Consider the following 20,261-nt stretch of genomic DNA (forward strand, 5'->3'; position numbering starts at 1 on the left):
GGAACTTAACCTTGAGGTTTGTGGTCTCCCACCTTCCACTGCTTACCCAGTGGATAAGGCCTATACCTTTCTTCGCAACTAGCTAGAGCTCTTCGAGATTCTCATTGATAGGGCTTGGGTAGAGTACAATTCCATGCTTTTCATCAGATTCCACAACACATCAGACATGTTACAGGTCCTAAGGGCCCGTAGAAAACACTTCTTGTTTCCTTCAAAAATCTACCTTGATGAAGATCTCACTAAAGCACAGGTTACAGAACTCAAACATGCCCGAACACCACCACCTTGAGGGTAAATGGGTGGTTATTTGTAACCTTAAGGTAGTTATCAGAGACAGTCCTCCTGGTTGAATTTATGGATCAACCCCCAAGCCTAAATGATGATGGCAGGCTTAGGAAAGGAAGGAGTGCAAGGACTCCTTGATTGTCCACTGTTGGAATGGTAATGGTACTCTCTAGTCCCTTCCTAATCTTTTTCATGGATGTCATTGGTACTGCGGATATTATTCTTGTTACAGAGACTCACAAGATTCCTACTCGTCCTCTTCTTGAGATTCTTGGATTCACTAGCTATCTACTTATCATAATGAGGTTACGGTTTCTGGAGGTATCAAGGGATGTGGTGGGGTCGCATGTCTTGTCTATGACCGCCTTGTCAACAAAACGACCGTTATGCATTCTGAAAACCTTGCCAAGTTCATGTGGGTCTGTATTAGAGGCATGTTGGTTAGAGATCTTTTCATTGTGGTATGTTATTTCCCTCCGGCTACTTCTCCTTACACGGTCCATGGTTCTGAGGGGGGGCCTTATGGTGATCTTTGTGATTGGATTGATAGGTTCTCTACCCTAGGGAATTTAATCATTTTAGGGGACTTCAATGCTCACACCAGGGATCTTCAAGCCCCTTTTCATGATCGGCAAACAAACTCTACACACTTCTGAGTTTGACAGGGATCATCTTAATCTACAACGTTCATCTGAGGACATCGAAGGCCCTCTGACACAATATGGTCGGCACCTTTAGCTCTGTGAATCTTCCTCTCTTGTGGTTTTTAACGAGCTCTCTTGCTTCCCTGATTCTGGCCAATTCACCTACTGGCCCCATTGTGGTGGGGCTAGTGTTGTTGACTACGTCCTCTATACCTCCTTCATCCCCACCATTAGTCGCTTGTCTGTTTCCCACCTTCTGTTGGCGGACCACTCCCTCCTTTGTCTCACCCTTCGTGCCTCTCTGCTCAAACCCCTTTCCTCTCCCACCATACACCCCCAACCCCTCTGTCCTTCGACTCTACCCTTGCCCACTCACACCACCTTCTCCTTCACCGATGTCAATCTTGACCTCTTCCTCACCCACCTTCGGCACCTCCTTCCGGCTACTCCCCTCACCAACTTGCCTTGTGCCTCTAGCATGTTTGACCTTATCTCTACAATGATCCGTGAATCAACCACCCTCTCCTTCCCTCACTCCTTTGTCGCTCTCACTGCTCATCCCTCCTGCCCCAGTTCTTATCCTTAGAATCAGTGGTTTGATGATGATTGCAAGTCCTTCCACCGCCTACTCTGTTCCACGCACACTACTCTGGATCCCTCCTTTCCCCTAGTCAGGCACTCTTACTGTAGTTTCTTCACTGGAAGAAGCATCTCTTCTACCTTGAGCAGTGGAGGTCTCTGAACTCCTCCCTTGGGTCTCCCCGAAATACTTTTTGCGCACACTTTTTCCTTACCTCCTCGCTCTTCCTACGGACCTAGACTTTGGCTCCCTCATTTCCCACATCATCACCCTTTACAACATCCCTAACCAGAACCCTCTTTGCATCACTCCGCTACTCCATTGCCACATCTTTACCGTCTCTACCATTTCTGAGGTCGTTAAAAGCATGGGTTGTAGGAAGGCTACTCATGAGGAAGGATTCCAAGTAGAGCTCTTCAAGATGGGGATATTGGTCCTTGGATCATCTCTTTCTATTCTTTTCAATGGAGTGGTTTTCACTGGTTTTCTGCCTTCTTTGTCTCACCATATTATCCACCTGATACATAAGGTTGGTCTAACATCTGATCCAAGCAACAGAGGACTATTATGATTAACCATACCTTTGCCAAACTCTATGCCACAATGCTACATATTGCTCTCACGAGACAACTGGATAGTTTGGGATGCAGGGCTAGAGGTCAGGTTGGTTTTAGAGCAAATTTTTAGACTACCGCCCATATTCTCACCCTTAGGGCCATTATTGAGGAGACTCAGCACCACCCTGTGAAGGTGCATTGCTGCTTTGTTGGCTTTCGCAAAGCTTTTAATTTGGTCCCTCAAGTGGTGTTATTTTAGCGACTCAAGGATATTGGGGTTTTCGAGATTCTTCTCATTGTCATCATAAGACTTTAGGAGAGTGTTGTTGGATGTCTTAGGACTCCACAGGGCTTATCTGACTTCATTCAGAGTTTTATTGGTGTTAAGCAGGGTTGCCCTCTTTCCCCTACGCTTTTCAGCATCTACATTAATGAGCTTGAGACTTTCCTGAGGGGTGTTTCACATCCTGAGGATGGACATTATCTTCACGAGGTTTGAGAATCCACCCTTCTCTTTGTGGACGATGTGGTGCTTCTGTCCTCCTCACCTAATAGGTTATAGAGTCTTTTGGATGGTTTGGCCTCCTTTTGTGATTCTCGGCAATTGGTGGTCAACTTAGGTAAGACTCGAGTTATGGTTTTCAATAGCTCGAAAACCTTAGATCGTTGATTCTTTTTCAGTGGGACCAAGGTCAAGAGGACCTCCAACTACACCTATTTAGGCATTTTGTTTTCAAGACCATGTTTCAGTTTGAGACTAGCCATGACGTCACGGGTAATTAAGGGGTTGGGTTCATTGGCCTTGCTTGAGCAATAGTGTTTCAAACATCATTTCCAGGATACTACGTCTAAGATGTTTATCTTAAACTCCTTGGTTAGACCTACTGTCCTTTATAGTTTGATCGTCTAGGGGCCCTCCCTCTCAACCATCAATTGGGCCTCGGTGGAGAGAGTTTCGGACTCTCCTTCTGTGGCGCCTTATCCGTTGTTAGCTGACTACTACCAATATTATCTTAGCCAAGTTCGGTGCTTATCCCTTCAAACTCTGCACGAAATTTGATCTAGTTAGGTTACTTCACAGATTCATGGATTTTGCAAACTCCATTGATGGAAAATACCATTATTCTTACCTGGCCTATTGTTCTTCAACTTTGGTTGCTACCTCAAATCTAACTAGACATACTTCTTGTTGGTATGCTCAAGTTTCTACGCTCCTAAGCATTGTTGGTATTGATACTGATCACCTTCCCCCTTTTCAGTATTCGTTGGATGCTCCTCATCTCCTTCCCCCTCAGTCGGAGTTGAATGAGATCACCAGGATGGACATCTACAGGAGGTATATCCAAGTGACTTGGGTCGACCCACCAAGGGGTCTCTGTCCTCGTATGGCCTTTTATGCGGAGCACTTTATTGACATCTAGGACGATATCATATTCAGACAGATCATCAAAGCAGTAGAGTTGAGAGGATTTGTCAGTCATCTGACATGGATGTGGTCGAAAACGAGATACACTTTATATTCTATTGTCCCATATACTATGAGATTAGAGGCATGTTCTATTGCTTATTCAGAGATTGCAGGTTCTTGTCCTCCTTTTTCAAGTATGATGACCAATGGTGCCTTGCTCTTTTTCTACAGGAGGCTTTCTGTCTTCGGGAGTTGTTCGCCCCTAGGTTTGCAGCTCTTCATTTGCTTATCACTTTTTCACTTTGGTTACCTCTCCGAGGGGAACCAAGTGGCCTCGGTGCCCGTCCACAGATACTCTCACCAAATCGAGGAGACTACGTAGAGACCACTTGCACCACCACCAATAGCATGCCTCCTCTACCAAGCATCAGGCTCAGATTTCTCTGCACACAGCTAGCTATCCTTTTGTTTTGAGCTACTTTTCCATGGTTACAAACCATTAGTTTTGTGGTTTTGTAAACCCCCCTTTTTGTTGTTATTCCTCTTTCTTTACTTCTTGTTTTGCTTGTTTCTGTTTTGTTTTTTTTGTACTTGGACACTGTTTGGTGGTCTAGCTACCTTCTAGCTCCTGTTTGTATTCTCAATCCCTTGGACCCATTTGTGGTGTCCTGTTGGACATTAATAAATTATCTTATCTCTAGAAATTTCAAATATATTTGAAATTGTTGAATGTCATGAAAGAGTTACCGAAAAAAGATTATGATAGCTTAGCACACAAAACTAAAACTTACTTTTGAGAAGTAAAAGTTGAGCTCCAAATCTCCTTAGGATCACTCCTTATCATTTGGAACATGGATAGGATACAAACTTGAGTGATGATATAAAACATCAAAAAGTTGAGAAGCATTGAAACAAGACTTGGAAAATAACTTAAGCTTGAGAAGTAAAAGTTGAGCCACATATCTCTTTAGGATCACTCCTTGTCATTTGGAACAAGGGCAAGATACAAGCTTGAGTGATGATATAAAACATTAAAAAGTTGAGAAGCGTTGGAACAAGACATCAGAAACTTGTTAAACCATTGCTTTAAGATTGTCCAAATTAATCCTTCTCCACTGTTGGATTACATAGTGAATGTTATGATGTTTGGAATATTGCATGATTCCTTATAATTCTAATTAAGAATAGAGAATTTGATTTCAAAGTACTTAGTGTTAGAAATGCTCAAGTAGATTAGTTAGATGAAAGTTATTGCGGATGCATCGGTTTTGGACTCATTTAAACCAAACCACTTGTTTCTTATTAATGTTTTGCATGGTTGAATGAGTATCAAAGCTTAACATCAATTATTGCTTAAAGATCGAGATATGCATCTATGGATGGTGTTAGTGTTGTGGCAGTAATTTTAAAATCATTCATTCAACTTAGAAGATTACACTAGTTCGGTGGATTTGATGACAAGCCTGGCAGAGTCACCAAGATATTCACGATCCCTTGTATTATAAAACATAAGTAATTTAGATTCTTAAGTTCATTTGTACTTCATTGCAAGTTAGAAGTAAAAATACTTCATTGCAAGTTCAAAATAAAAATACTTTATTGCATCATAAAGCCATATCATTCATAATATCAAGTTGACAAGTCTAACTAAGCTAGTGCAAGTCCCTTTGTGATACCAGCATATCACATCAAATGTCATTACAATTGAGTTGAATGCCCCGTTAGGAGGTCTTACACTCAAAGATGAAAATCTGTCATGGTGGAAAGATAAACCCCCTCAACAATTCCCTCACTATGGATTAATCTAGGCCCTACAAAGATTGTGAGAAATAAACTCTCTTAAAGACATAGGATTGGATAAGCACACTGAATGATAACTATTTATCCATGGCAGGAAGAATCCAAGATTGCAAGAAAAATCTTTCATTGTATAATATTTACTATTCCTCATTATGGTTGTTTAATGCCTGTCAATTCAATGAAATTTAGAGGGATATCAAAACCTTCCTCTACCTTCCAAATATTCCTAAGTGGCTCCATTGTCTTTAAGAGCATTTGGAAGGCATGGAAACATGTCAATTTTTTGCTCCGTAATAAAAGAATAATGGTGGAAAAATCGCTAAAAGATAATATGACCAATATGGTGGAATCTTCATCACAAGGATGCTTAGCCAAGAATTGTGATAAAAGGGGCATTCAATGCTTTGACTACATTTCATGTAGCGAGCATCTTAAATTTTGGATGCTAACTAGGATAGGAAAAGCATTAGATATTTTGATGAGATTTTAGGTAACGGGCATCTTAAATTTTGGGCTCTTAGATCAGTATGATATACCTGTTGAAAAGCATTGTCACGAAGCCAACATATATATAACTTGTAACAATGCCTCAAAAAATACAAAGTATTATTTGAGACATTAAATTATTAATCTATTAATCTAAACTATACTTTACATAATTGAATAATAAAATTTATTTATTAAATGATATTAATTATACTAATTCATTAATATTAATAATGTAGTAATTTCTATCACTGCCTATGTCCATGCTAATGTGGCATCTTTATCTTCAAGCTAAACTATTCTAAGTCACGTGGACTTACACCGACGCGCCTCCATTATGTATTAGGTAGATATCATGTGAAGTGATACCTATGGATAAGTCATAATGATTGATATCACAAGAGATGATATCTTTCCACATATGAATGTAGTCATTGTGGTCAATCATCACTATAGGGAAATGTAATGTATAGATAACAAAAAGATTCATCCCTAGCTACGAGGCAATGTTAATGTATTGTAGCTATGGTCAGATTCTATCAAGACGACATAGATAACATATATCCTTTGTTACCGAGTTCGTCCCCTCCTACCCGGATTCAAGTCCAACTAGGGTCCTTGTTTCGAATTGTGACTTCAAACCCATAGCGAACACGAGAGGACTTGAGGCAATAGGGTTCAAAATGTAAGATAAAAACAACTTTAAAGAGTGTTGTTTTTAAATGTATTTTTTAGGCAACCCTAAAAAGAACCCAGTAAAAAATATTTCACTCATCTAATCTCTCATGTTCAGGAATATGATATAGTAGCATCTAGGACTAGTCAAACAGGTTTGGGTTCCAATGATGAGGCTCTAGATATAGTTGCAGCTGGGGATGAAGTCATTTATCATTATGTTTCAAACTAGTTTATGTTTTGCAATTTAGTAATTCAATGTATGATTTTTTTACAATCACGAAGATAGATTAATGACCAAGTATTTAATATTTATCGTTGATATTTGGCATTGATCAATGATCAAGCAACATATATTCATATTGTGAAATGACTTTGTTTTGCAATTATGCACGTTTCTTTTTATGTGTGTATATACTCACGAACCCACCTACAAACCCAAATGGAAAAAAAATTCCCAAACTCATGAACCCAAATCCGTCCCTAAAACCGAATTAGCAACTTAACATATATCGTTGTGATGGTATAATTATGTTTATGTGAGAATATAATTATTGAGATATAATTTTTTATATTATAAATCGTGGGATCAAAAAGGTACATCAAAAAAGAGGGAGGCAAAGCCTCAACCAACTAATCGAAAAAACAGCAAAAGAAACAGTCCACCAAGAGGGACTGCTATCCGAAATACAAATACATCAGAGTAATACAAGGAGAAAGGTGAGCCAGAGTCATAGCAAATGGAAAGCTACGAGATAGCATCTTCAAACTTATTGATCCAGGAATTCCAACCGAGGGGTCCCTCCATCCATATGGCTTTTTTCTGATTTAGCAGCTGGTGAAAGACGTGGAGATTATCCGCAGAGGGGTTCTTGCTGTTCTTGATCTCTTGCATGAGTTTGGCAAGGGCTTCATCAAACGCCACCTGATTGTCTATTATACTGGCCAGCTCGTAACCATTCTGCATCTCGTAGATAAACATGGTAGCCCGACCATCCCTCAAAAATCTAAGCAACTTCCTTTTTTCCATATTCAACACGCAGCAAACCTATGAAGCAATTTTAAAATGTATGAGATTTCTATGAAATCCAATAAGAGATCTGGTAAAACCTTGGAACTTAGCATCATTTCTAAATTTCCATATATGCCAAAGGACGAGCGATGAGAGAATCTGCCAGAACAAATTAGCATCTTTTCTAAGGCCCTCAATAAAACTAGAAATAATATCCAAAGTGTAAACATAATGAGTGACGCATATACCAAACATGAGCCAGATTTCTCTAGCAAAAGAGCAATCAAAAAATATGTCTCATAGTCTCAGGAACTCTGCAGATAGAACAAATATCAAGATTAGCATGCTGGTTTCTTATGGGGAGTCTGTCCAGCAGGAGCTGCCACTTAAAATATTGAATTTTAGGCTGAATAGGAGCTTTCCAGAGTTTATCAAAAAATTTATGCCAGTCTGAGGAGGTAAAGGAGCAGTACCAAATGCCATTAAGATGGTGGGAAATAGAGCTATCATGATTAAGAAATCTGTAAATATGTTTAGCTTTGACAGAAGTGAGGAGAGTACCATCTTGCCATCTAAAGGAGAGAAATCGGTGAGAATCCACATCAGTATTATGGGGAAAATTAAGCTGAGAACAAGCAATTTTGATAAGATTGTAAGTACGCTTATGAGAAGCAGGAAGATTATATTGATTGGCAAGGACATCCCAGCTGATGAGCTGATTGTGCTCAAAGATGTCCATGATATATTTAACACCTTTGTTGGCCCAAAATCTAGCCGAATAGCCTTTGGTCAAAGCAAGAGGTTTATAAGTTAATATAATTGATAATATTATTATATTAAATGATATAGTAATATAATTATTATATTATATCGTTATGTTTAGAAAAATGTGAAGACCCTTAGTGAAGGGGCACCATCAATAAGTATAAAGGGCAAAGCAAATTTAAGAAATATATAGTCAAAAAAAATAACATGGTATCAGAGTGGATTCCCTTCATTCAATGCAATGTTTGACGAGTAATGCTGCTTACAAGAGACCAATTGCATGAGAAGGAATTGGGCGAGCCCGAATCTGCTCCGTGCTATTTACCCCTTCTAGAATAAAGTTCATATTCTGAATTAATAGCTTTGGCACATACATGTGGAACCCAGTAAGATCTTATTCTACTCGCTCCTTCAATACCAAAGATTAATATTTGATATCTATGTTTATTTATCAATGACATTATCGTGAATAAAAACCTCAGCAAACAGATTGGGGTGTGATATCTCATATTAAATTGCAGGTTTCGTCTTCCGTCTCTACGCTTGAACTTCAAAGCAAGTTTAATATTTACGTTGCGAGAGAAAATATTATATTCGTGTGGCAAGGAAATGGAGGATGCGTGAATAAATATGTGCATTGCAATGAACGTGTCAATAAATATATGCCTCGTAATGTTTTTAAAATTTTATTCGAACTCTTATATTGTTGTGTGTTCTTTATTTAGATACTTTCACTTGTCGTTACTCTGAAGTTTGCAAGTGTTACACTAGTATACAACAAATGAACTGTAGACATCCTTTTCCCTTCAACTGGTATGAATGCCAACAGTCTGGAAGTATTGAAGATGGGGGAATATGATAGTTGTTGTGGAAAGTGGAAAGTATAAGGTTGCCAGTTACAAAAGTTTTCATCATTGAAAGTCATCCATGAATATGAGCAGAAAATCTTCTACTCTTATTTATGCTGCAATCTGTTGCATCCCAGTAGACACTGTTGCCGCTGAGATATATATGTTGCTTGGTGTATGGTATTCAGATTATGGGGGGAATTGAGATAGATAATTTTGTGAAGGAACCATTCAGATTTCAACAAGAAGAAGTTGAAATACAAGAGTCTGCCTGGAAGTTGGGAGGCTTTCCCATCCCAAACTAAGCTTTACCACTTTGCAGTTGAATCCTCAAAGATTGATGTTTGCAATCAGATCTGCACCTTGGAAGAGAACCTAAATTCAAGACAGACGCAGACAATAGTAGTATATGTTGACTTGGTGGTCAGCACCTCCTCGGGGTTAGCAACATGGCTTAACCGCCTCTTGTGGCTCTGGGTATGTCTAGTGTTTGTGACGTTCATTGACAGCTCAAACTTTTGGTGCAACAACAAATACACCAAGTTACCAACAATTGGTATCAGAGCCTTGCGTCACAGGTTCGAATCTCGGGAGGTCTCCTTCATTCCATCGATGCAGAACCCTCAGTTGGTGCTGAGGGAGAGATTGTTGACTTGGTGGTCAGCACCTCCTTCGGGATTCGTGACATGGCTTAACCATCCCTCCTTCGGAGTTCGTGACATGGCTTAACTGTCTCTCATGGTTCTAGGTAAGTCTAGTTTTTGTGACGTTCATTGACAGCTCGAGCTTTTGGTACAACGACAAACATACCAACAAAATATAACTGAGTTAATACTATTTGGTTTTGAATTCTAGCCTAGCTGGCATTCATGGTATCAAATGATGGTTGAGCTAATGGCCATTTTCAGGAGATGAGTCATGTTAACTTCAATTTTGAAACATCTATTGTTATCGAGAATAACTTTACGCGTATAAGAAATCATTATGACATAGGAAAAACATATTTATCAAAGTAGTTAAATTTGTTATTAAGACATCATTATGACATAGGAAAAACATATTTAGTCAAAGTAGTTAAAATTGTTATGAAGACTATTCATGTAACCAACCAATTCCATTTCAGTAAATTCAATACTTTGCTGCGAACATGTGGCAATTAGAATATGCATAGGTGGAAGTAGTTACAACTTCATAATCTTGTTAAAAATATATAAGGCGGATAGGAATTCAATAGATTAAAGAGGTGTACTTCTGAAATCAAGACAACCATACAAGTTTGATGCATTTTAAATAAAAATAAAAATGTGAGTATATGGGTCTGGCTAAAAGCCAAATTTAAAGTTCTGAGTATGTCGTGTGAAATGTACAGTGTGTTGTGTATACATTTTGATTGATATAACTCATGCTCTAAAAGTGTGGAATAGTAGGACGTCTCTGTAGTGAAGTAGAAAAGAAAGAGTTTGTTGTTCAAAACAAAATAGAGACATGGGTGGAATCCACTCTGACAGATATAATGGTAGCGATCAAGAAATCCCAACACCTACTACGATACAAAAGAATGTTTGCCGAAATCAATCGTATACTGCACTGAGTCAATCATTTATATGACCTCAAGATGCGGAAAATCTCGAAACGATGCTCTCTTACTGCATATACAAGAACTAAGAATGGAAATGCAAACAACTGTTTGTATATGAGAAATAAGAATGGAAATGCAAAAAAAGGTTTGTATATATAGCAATTGTGTGGACATATATACAAAGTATAAAAAATATTCAAGAATATGATGGACTTTGTGAAGTATAATTCAACGTGGTAATCTTCATAAATAATAAGTTGGAGAGGAACCTTCTCAGAATTTTTGTTGTGTAATGTTGAAGTGACTTCAAACGTTGAAATGTCATTTTGTGCCAAGGTCTTGATGCTTCCATTAGGATATCCCAGATTTCATCAATGCTGAGAAGAATGAAAGTGACTTCAAATTGGTCGAGTTGCCAAGGTGACGTTGGTGACCTTCATGGAGCAGCTTATATCAAGAAGAATGTTGATAAGCATTTCCTCCTGAATAATGAGATAAGAATTTTCTGATTATTATATCTTGAGTATTACCTTTATTTTCTTTTTGCAGTCTCTTTTTTGTATTCCTATATGTATTATAAGAGTTATTTGCCTTCCTTGGGGATGTTCCGATAAGAAAAAAAGAATGGTGCATTAGAAATGTTGATGAGGCATTTATGCAAGTGATGGTAGCATCTAGGATTATGACACAAAGTCGAGATAAGGGGGCTCTTCCAGTGAGAGGGAGCAGACCAAGAGGGGCTTTTGTTCAAACCTCAAGGTGAGGGGCTTCTCTTCAAACCTCAAGGTAGTCATATAATTGTCTAATCTAGGGCTTGCTCTTATGACAATAGGTCCAACCTTCAACTGCATGTGAATCATGTCAGATGATAAAAGTCACTTGGAACCAGATATCTTCCACGATTGGGGCTATCTGAGCAAAGTATACTTCTCTAACAGAGGGAGCAACTAGAGGATTTGCTTCAATGACTATCAAGGATTTTGATCATATTGGTTTAGAGGAGTAGACCATGTTCAGATATTTTCTCTAGTGACACAAGAAACTGTAGTAATCAAAGGACTATGATTCATATGATGAAGTTCCATGTATGTAGGCTAGAATGCCTTTATGCAGATATTTAGGTCATGATATCCAAAATTTTAGGTCATGATATCCAAGATAGACGAATACTTATTGGATCAAGGGGCATTCGAGAAAATATCTAGATGTAGGCTAAAGAATATATACACTACTTGCTTCCATGAGGTAATAAGGTTGATATTAGATTCAGAGGGAGTCAAACAATTCATCAGGGACAACCTTGGATGAGGAGGTCAAAAGGTTGATATCAGATTTAGAGGGAGTCTAACAATTCATATGAATCAACCTTGGATGATGAGGTCCGAAGGTTGATATCAGATTCAGAGGGAGTCTGACATTTCATGAGAAGCAACCTTGGAAGAAGATGTCAAAAGGTTGATATTTGTTTTAGAAAGGACCTACTTGGTTGTTCTCTGTAAAAGAGGATTTTGATGTGAAATCCCTTGTTCCACCCTCTCATATGGTTCATGGTCGATGTCATGTGTGTGATGCCGTGACAACACCACGTGAGAGAATCTGTGGTTACTTTCTTGTAGTGTTGTGTTCTTGTGGATGAGCCATGGTGAATATCAGTGTAAGGTAATAATCTCACAATGATGTACAATTGTGCATTTAACCTTCATTATGAGATGACAATCTCACAATGATAGTTAATTCTCTAAATCCATCATGGTGGGTAACATATGTGATGGTACCTGATGACATGCCATAATGGTAAATATCCTAAATCCTTTATGATGGATAACACATATGGTCATATCCGACAACATGTCATAAAGGAAATTCTTTAAATTCATTATGGTGGGTAATACTTAAGATGGTACCTAACGACATGCCATAATAGTTAAAATCCTAAGTCCATTATGGTGGGACACGTGTGTTGGTACCCAACGACATACAATAATGGTAAGTAATTTAAATCTTTTATGGTGGATAGCTCATATGGTGATATCTAATGACATGCCATATAGGTAATTTCTAAATCCATTATGGTGTATATTGCATAAGTTGATATCTAATAACATGTCTCCACCTAATATGAAATCCTCCCTAGCTAAAGGAGTGTTGAAAAATTAGCGTTAGGAGGCCAACATATCTAACTTATAATGCCTCAAATAATAATAAATTATTAATCTATTAAATTAAACTATCCTACATATAGTTGAACAATAAATTACAAATTTATTAAATGATATTAATTATATCAATTAATTAATATTAATAATGTAGTGATTTTTATCACTACCTATGCCCATACCAATATGGCATCTCTATCATCAAGCTAAATTATTTTGAGTCGCATTGACTCACAATGAGGTGCCTCCAATATGTATCCACCTAATATGAGCAATATTTATGGAAAGTCATAATGGTGGATATCACGTGAGGTGATATATATGGATAAATGATAATGGTTTATATCAAAAGAGGTGATATCTTTCCACGTATGAATATAGCCATTGTGGTCAATCGTCACTATAAGGTAATGTAATGTGTAAATGATAAGAAAAATTTCTCCCATGCTAAGAGGGAGTGCTGATGTTATTGTAGCTACTATCAGATTCTTTCAAGCCAACATAGATACCATATATATATGTGATAATATAATTATATTATTGTGATTACATAAAAATTGAGATATAATTACTATAATCATATAATTATATTATATTATAATATAATTATTATTGAGTTAATAGTTGATAATATAATAAATGTATTATTATATTATATTGTTATAGTAAGGGAAATGTGGTGATCCTTGGTGAAAGAGTACCACCAATAAAAGTATAAAGGAAGAATCATTTGCTGATGTTATTGTAGCTACGGTCAGATTCTTTCAAGCCGACATAGATACCATATATATATGTGATAATATAATTATATTATTGTGATAACATAAAAATTGAGATATAATTACTATAATCATATAATTATAATATATTATAATATAATTATTATTGAGTTAATAGTTGATAATATAATAAATGTATTATTATATTATATTGTTATAGTAAGGGAAATGTGGTGATCCTTGGTGAAAGAGTACCACGAATAAAAGTATAAAGGAAGAATCATTTCTTCCTCTACCAAAAAAATTCAAGAAAATATATACTTAGAAATAACAGTATCTGCCACCTAACGAAGGATGTGCTCCATTCTTGAGGATTCTTGCTCTATTCTTAACCCCCATGGAAGCCACAAGGAGAATGGGTTAAGGGATGTAGCTTGGGTTGATGAGAATGGGTTAATGGATGTAGCTTGGGTTGATGGTTCTAATTTAATGAATATAAACCATGGAAGCCACAAGGAGAATGGGTTAAGGGATGTAGCTTGGGTTGATGAGAATGGGTTAATGGATGTAGCTTGAGTTGATGGTTCTAATTTAATGAATATAAATACAAGACATATACTTAGAAATAACAATACCTGCAACCTAACGAAGGTTGTACTCCATTCTTGAGGATTTATAAATACAAGACATATACTTAGAAATAACAATACCTGCAATCTAACGAAGGTTGTACTCCATTCTTGAGGATTTATAAATACGAGACATATACTTAGAAATAACAATACCTGCAACCTAACGAAGGTTGTACTCCATTCTTGAGGATTCTTGTTCTACTCTTAACCCCCACGGAAACCACAAGGAGAATGAGTTAATGGATGTAGCTTGAGTTGATGGTTCTAATTTAATGAACATAAATACGAGACATATTATGGCACATTTGGAAATATAGAAATGAGGGAAGACATCAAGGTGAAGTGTGGATGTAGCTTGGGCTGATGGTTCTGAGTTAATGAATATAAATCCTATATGTATTGTGGCACATTTGAAAATATTAAAAATGAGGAAAGACATCAAGGTAAAGAGAGGACACTTCCTCGTTTTACTTTGCAGGTTACGGTGACCCTAAAAAATTACCAAGAGGAAGTTCGAGAAACTACTAGAGGATCGTGCAGTAACCTCATGTTTCTTCATATTATTAAGCAGGTTACTCTTACACTAAAAATCACCAAGAGGAAATTCAAGAAATTACTAGAGAATGGTGTTGTAACCTTAAACGCATCTGAATTTCTGTAGTGGTAGACCTGGGCAAGCCAAAAAGACAATCAACCTTTCATGTAAGGCCTTCTACAGCTCCTCATTAAAATGCAACAAGGATACCACAAGAGAAAGCTCTCAAGGAACCAATAAACACTCGAAGGCCCTCGATGATAACAACTAATGATTGTCTGATGCAATAGGAAATTTAGTCTTTGTTTTGAGTTCATTATGTAGTATTGACATCTGACGCAACTCCCATTTTTATGTTCCAGACTGGTCTTATATAACCAAAAACAATCATCTCTTTTTGGAATGTTTTATCAACTATATCTACTATTATTAATGTTTTATCAACTATATCTACTATTAAAAATAATATATAGTGATTTAAACTAGCACTTGTACCTGCAGGCCCAAGATTACGCCGATTGTTATGCTAAAGATTTTATTTACAAATGGATAGTTTCAGCGATCAATAAGATTCAGAAGGCATATGGGATCAACATGATGACATAATTAAGAGGCATCAATAATAATGGAAGGCATCATGGTTTGATGATATCATAAACAAGACAGCTAATGTAAGTCCAAGTAATCCTCATAAAGAGCAATGTGGTTGATTTGCCATCCGGTTGTCTTGACTACTGCTGGTATTGTAACAGCTGTGCCTATTCATATTACAGTTGGATCATATCTAGTTGCTACGAAACTCCTCCATAAAATTCAGATGAAAGTTTACTAAACGTATTAATTATGTTGCTACAGCCATTGCCTTCTTCATAAGACCAATAGCAGCTGCTCCTTTACTAATTACTATATGTAAAACAGTGCCAACAAGCTGAAACACATATATCGAAGACCAGACATTAACATTTTTGCAGCTGTAGCACTATTTTGTTGCATGAAACGTCATTGTAGGCCAATCTATCTGGACAAGCTGACCATCCTCCTGTTAACAAGTCTGCTGACAGGTGGGTCAGCCATTAATCAGAGAAATTAATTAGTTTAGATTTATCTCTATAATTGGATTTCCTCATTTGAACAAGCTACTGGTCAAAATCAGTTGATTACAGAAATGTAATTGCACATCATAGAATTAGAGGAATGTTAAATATTTAGATGGATAACAAGAACAACTTCATTCAATTTGATATAATCATATTTCATTTGAAAAGGAAATTTAGATGGATAACAAGAAAAACAACTCCATTCAATTTGATATAATCATATGCATGTGATACAAAGACAGCTATCACTATTTGATCCCCCGGAAGAATGCAACAAAATACAAAAACAATAGGATTGAATCAGATTTGGTTTAATGTGTACAACAAAATCCTTCAAGTCATGAAGTGACTGAACTGCCTGCCTTACCTTATTTCAGATTGTGAATGATAAACTTGACACAAATATGATAGCAATTCACATGAGATTCACCACTTAATATATGACTCAAAAACATTAGGGTGGAACCATTTGAACCGGCTGTGGACATCTCACACCAACAGGATCTGAAGAGGAGGTTGTGGCATTCTGTTGAGTGCCATATAGCTGCATCTGGTATGTCTGATCCATGAAGTTAGAGCCCATATGTATAAGATGAAACAACAAATTAGCAAATACTACTGAATAATATTACAGATGCAATGTAATACTCTAATGAACTGCGGCTGCAGCGAGCATCTACAAAAGCTGTTACCACAGAAAAAGTGCCTATATAATAAGGTAATGTGACTCTTGTTTCCTCAACTTTTCTTTGGAGTTTCGTCCACCAAGGGTTTGATCCCCTTTCATTTTGAAGGTATTTTAAATTTTGTTTTGAACCTCCTTTTTGCTTTCATATTGTCTATTATTTTATTAGAGCTTTTTTATTTAAGAGGGATTTAATGTGTGAATTGATATTTTCTATCTAGGGGCCACTTAAGCATTAAGTGGCATTGAGTTGAGTTTTTCTGCAGAGGTCTATATGGTTTGATCCTCTGTTTTTGCTAGACTCCTTTCCAATTTCAGATTTCTTGCCTACTACTTTTTTGTATAGATAATATGCAATGTTCTGTTAATTTGGCCTATTGTTGTTCAAGTTGGACTCCGCCCAGGCTCTGATGCAATGTTTAGCTTGTCCGACACCCTCACAGAGGTACTTTTTTATTTCAAGAAATCATGCTATATGACATGTACAGTCTAAATTTGATTGTGAATTTTGATTTTGATTGAAAAATATTTCCAAGTTATTTTTCCTTATATAAAAATGAAATAAGTAGATTTCAAAGATTGCTCTGTTTCAATTCCCTTCTTTCTCGATCTACCCAATAATTCTCTTATTGACAAATTTTTGTTTCTAATATGCTAACCCCACTGCTAGTTTTGATCGGTGTATTATTTTCGTTCTCATGGAATTGTGATTTAAGTTAGGATGATAAAGTAGATCCATGTTACAGTTTGATCTAGGGCACTTTAAAGGATATACCTTCCAAACACAGTCATGTCTATACCAGCTTTTATAAGGATGCAAAAGAAGAGAGGCTAGCTCTGTCTGTGGGAAAATGCTCTATCGAACATAGCACCCCTATTAGTTAAAGTGTCATAGTCATCCATCTTCAGAGAAGAATGCAATCATATCAAAAGCATGTTGACACCTAATTGTATCACAGAGTATTAACAATGCAACAAACCATACAAAAGGATGTACCCATCTGGAAAACCAAGTTGTTAAACATATGACGATGGTGCAATGGGCTGGTCTCCGCTATTCACTCTGTCTGAGAGTAGCTCTAACAACAACTGCATTTACAGCATAAAAAGTATCTAATGTCTGTTCAGATACTAAATAATTTGCCAAGAAAATTGTCACAAAAACAATCTCAAAGACAAGGAAAACAAAGTAAACAAAAAAAAAACTGCCAAATAAACACAAAATTCATTTCATAGTTAAAACATCTTTACTCCGGGGAGGAAAAAATGGGGAACTAACTGTAGCTTTTACAGAATTGCTTTTGAATGAAATAAAATGCATCAAAATTGATGTGGCATGCGACCAGGTACAGATTCTCAAAAAATAACTAAAACCATTACAAGCGACCTACTTTAGGAGTCGGCAAAAATTGTGCCATGCTGTCGATGATACCAATGAAAGAAAATGGGTAGAGCCTGGAGGAAAAAAAATATGAAACCCTACAAAAACTAAAATATTTTTAAAAATGAGACGACCCAAAGCCACCACCCTCCCTACAGTTGCCACTTCAATCAATTCAGAGTAAGTGAAAAAGTATATAAGAGAATATCATGGTTTTAGAGCTACTAAAATCTTGAGGTTTTGCAGTCTCCTAAACATAAACAGTTGCGAAATAAAATTAAAATTAGTTTTTAGGCGTAGGAAAAAACATTTTCTCTACCTTCAAGTCATTTTTTCAGTGTTAAATTTGAAGCTTACTTGACTATATTACCAAACCTTAAAAGTTGAAAGAGAGCCTTAGGATCAAGCTTGGAAATATATCGGGCTATGATTTCCCAATTTTCTTAACTCATAGGGGAACAAATAAATCTCAAATGACTTTCACTGGACACTGCAAAAGATGGATGATTTGAAAAACAAAACTCCGCACAAAGCTTCCTCCTGTGGTTGGGCAGAGTGGTTTCACTTTGGCGGTGGGTAGAATCTGATTTCAATTGCCCAGGATAAGAAGGTCTAGAAATATAAACATGGGGAATCCCCAAACTCTTTTATTTTCTCAAAGAAGTTTCTAAATTCACATTTGGCATGGTCAAATTCAGCTTCTACTTCTCTCGGAGACACAAACTTCCAGACATTTAGAAATCCACTTTCTTATGAGGATGTTGTCGTGGGGCACTATACGTGAAATGATGAAGAGGATTGAAAGTAAAATGAGTAGCATATTTGATATTTAGAGTGTGGAATTTGTATTTGTTTGCTTAGCTAAAAAAATTAACGTGAGAGCCATTGAATATGTCTCAAGTTCATGGAAATTGTTGAAAGCTTCAATTATGATACAATCCGGAATTGTTATCCAACTTAGATAGAAACCAAGTTTATTATCTACTGATGCAAGCATAACCATTCAACAGTGACTTCAAACAAGGGTTGCAGGTGTAGGCACGCATGGCAGGGGATGCCATTTGCAAGAGGAGGCCACTTCAGAGCCAACAAAAGGCGGTCGAACTACAACATATAAGGGTTTCTTCTGAGAAAGAGAACTCCTCATGGAAATAACACGGAAAACCCTAAGATGACAGCTCTAGATAAAACTCTCAATGACAGATGTATAAGTATGATAGAAAATGAAACTCCATAATCAGCCATTAAAAGCATAACCACAGGAAACAAGTAGTCTCGAGCAACTGCAAAATATAAAAGAATGCAAGCACTATCAAGTACACATAAAATACCGGTTACGCAGAGCGTGCTGTTGCCGGCCTTGGATTATTTGATCCTGCAACCAACAATTTAAAAATCATCAGAGAGATGACGGTGGAAATTGTCACACTAGAATATGACACCAAATGACCATAACAATACTTGTTGGAATTTGGATGAAGAGCATTCTTTTGCAGCAACAACAACATATGGGAGGTTTTATAGCAATCAGTGGTGGTTGATTTCTGACTTACCCATGCCAGTAACTCCACAAGAAGTGAAACAACTACACAACTTCACCTATCTCCCCAGACGATTGACTCCTGGCCGATGATTCTGGATGTGCAGCAGCTATGTGTCAGTTGCCGTATTATTACCATAGGGGAAGCGGTGAAAACATGAACGGCTCAGACTTCCTCTGCCATTCCTAATAGTGATGCCTCTGCAACCACCACCCTATCCGATCTGAATCCGACTTGAACCACCGCCTTTTCCTTTTCTGCCCTGAAAAGGACACTTCCCGGAAAAGATCCTCGGAGAAGTAACCTATCGGCTAAAAATCCAAAGCAAGACCAGGCATATATAATGGTTATACCCATTGAATCTATTCTATTTTCCCTTAAATAGATTTAAGTTCCAAGAACAATTTACAAGGAATTTTCTACAAACTAGGTCTAGAACCTAAAACAGAGACACGCACACAAAACAAATATAGAAAGAGGCCATGCATACATATTGAATATGTCTCTCCCTTAAACATGTAAATATAGATTCTACCAACTTTTCACATTGCCCTTATCCCAAAACAAATTCAGAAGGCACATAGAGAGAAAGGATATAAACAAAAGCAATTACAAGAAGATAATATACAGGAGGATAATATACCTGACAACATGAAGATCCTGAGAAAGCATCTGCAGAAGGGAGATCTCACGAAGAGCAGTGAGAGGGACACCTTCTTCACCAGACTCAAGCCTGGTCTTCTTCAGGGCAGCCAGTTGCCATGTTTTTCTATCCTTGGCCTTGTACACCTTCCCATATGCTCAGAATGTAGCAATTACACTTAAGAAAACAGAAGCTTCTGAAAGTGAATGACTGCAATTCATTACGACAAAGAT

General features: G+C 37.2%; 1 long non-coding RNA gene across 10 annotated transcripts in view; it reads right to left on the reverse strand.

Moving 5' to 3' along the window:
• Positions 1–6,986: 6,986 nt before the first annotated feature.
• The window catches only part of LOC149566348 (uncharacterized), a 39,961-nt gene continuing 26,686 nt past the window's right edge, over positions 6,987–20,261 (reverse strand). For 8 of the 10 annotated variants that reach the window (XR_016362161.1, XR_016362168.1, XR_016362162.1 and 5 more), the window contains 4 exons: positions 20,029–20,238; positions 19,398–19,696; positions 19,176–19,219; positions 16,007–16,337 (listed from right to left, as the gene is read on the reverse strand). This is a non-coding gene — a long non-coding RNA (uncharacterized LOC149566348). Of the gene's footprint in view, positions 7,484–16,006; positions 16,338–19,175; positions 19,220–19,397; positions 19,697–20,028; positions 20,239–20,261 lie in introns of those variants that run through there. The other 2 variants (XR_016362169.1, XR_016362167.1) reach the window with 1 other exon arrangement.

This window comes from Cupressus sempervirens, chromosome 3 (genome assembly GCF_028749045.1).
Source record: "Cupressus sempervirens isolate cs-2001-9-10 chromosome 3, ASM2874904v1, whole genome shotgun sequence".
NCBI lineage: Eukaryota > Viridiplantae > Streptophyta > Pinopsida > Cupressales > Cupressaceae > Cupressus > Cupressus sempervirens.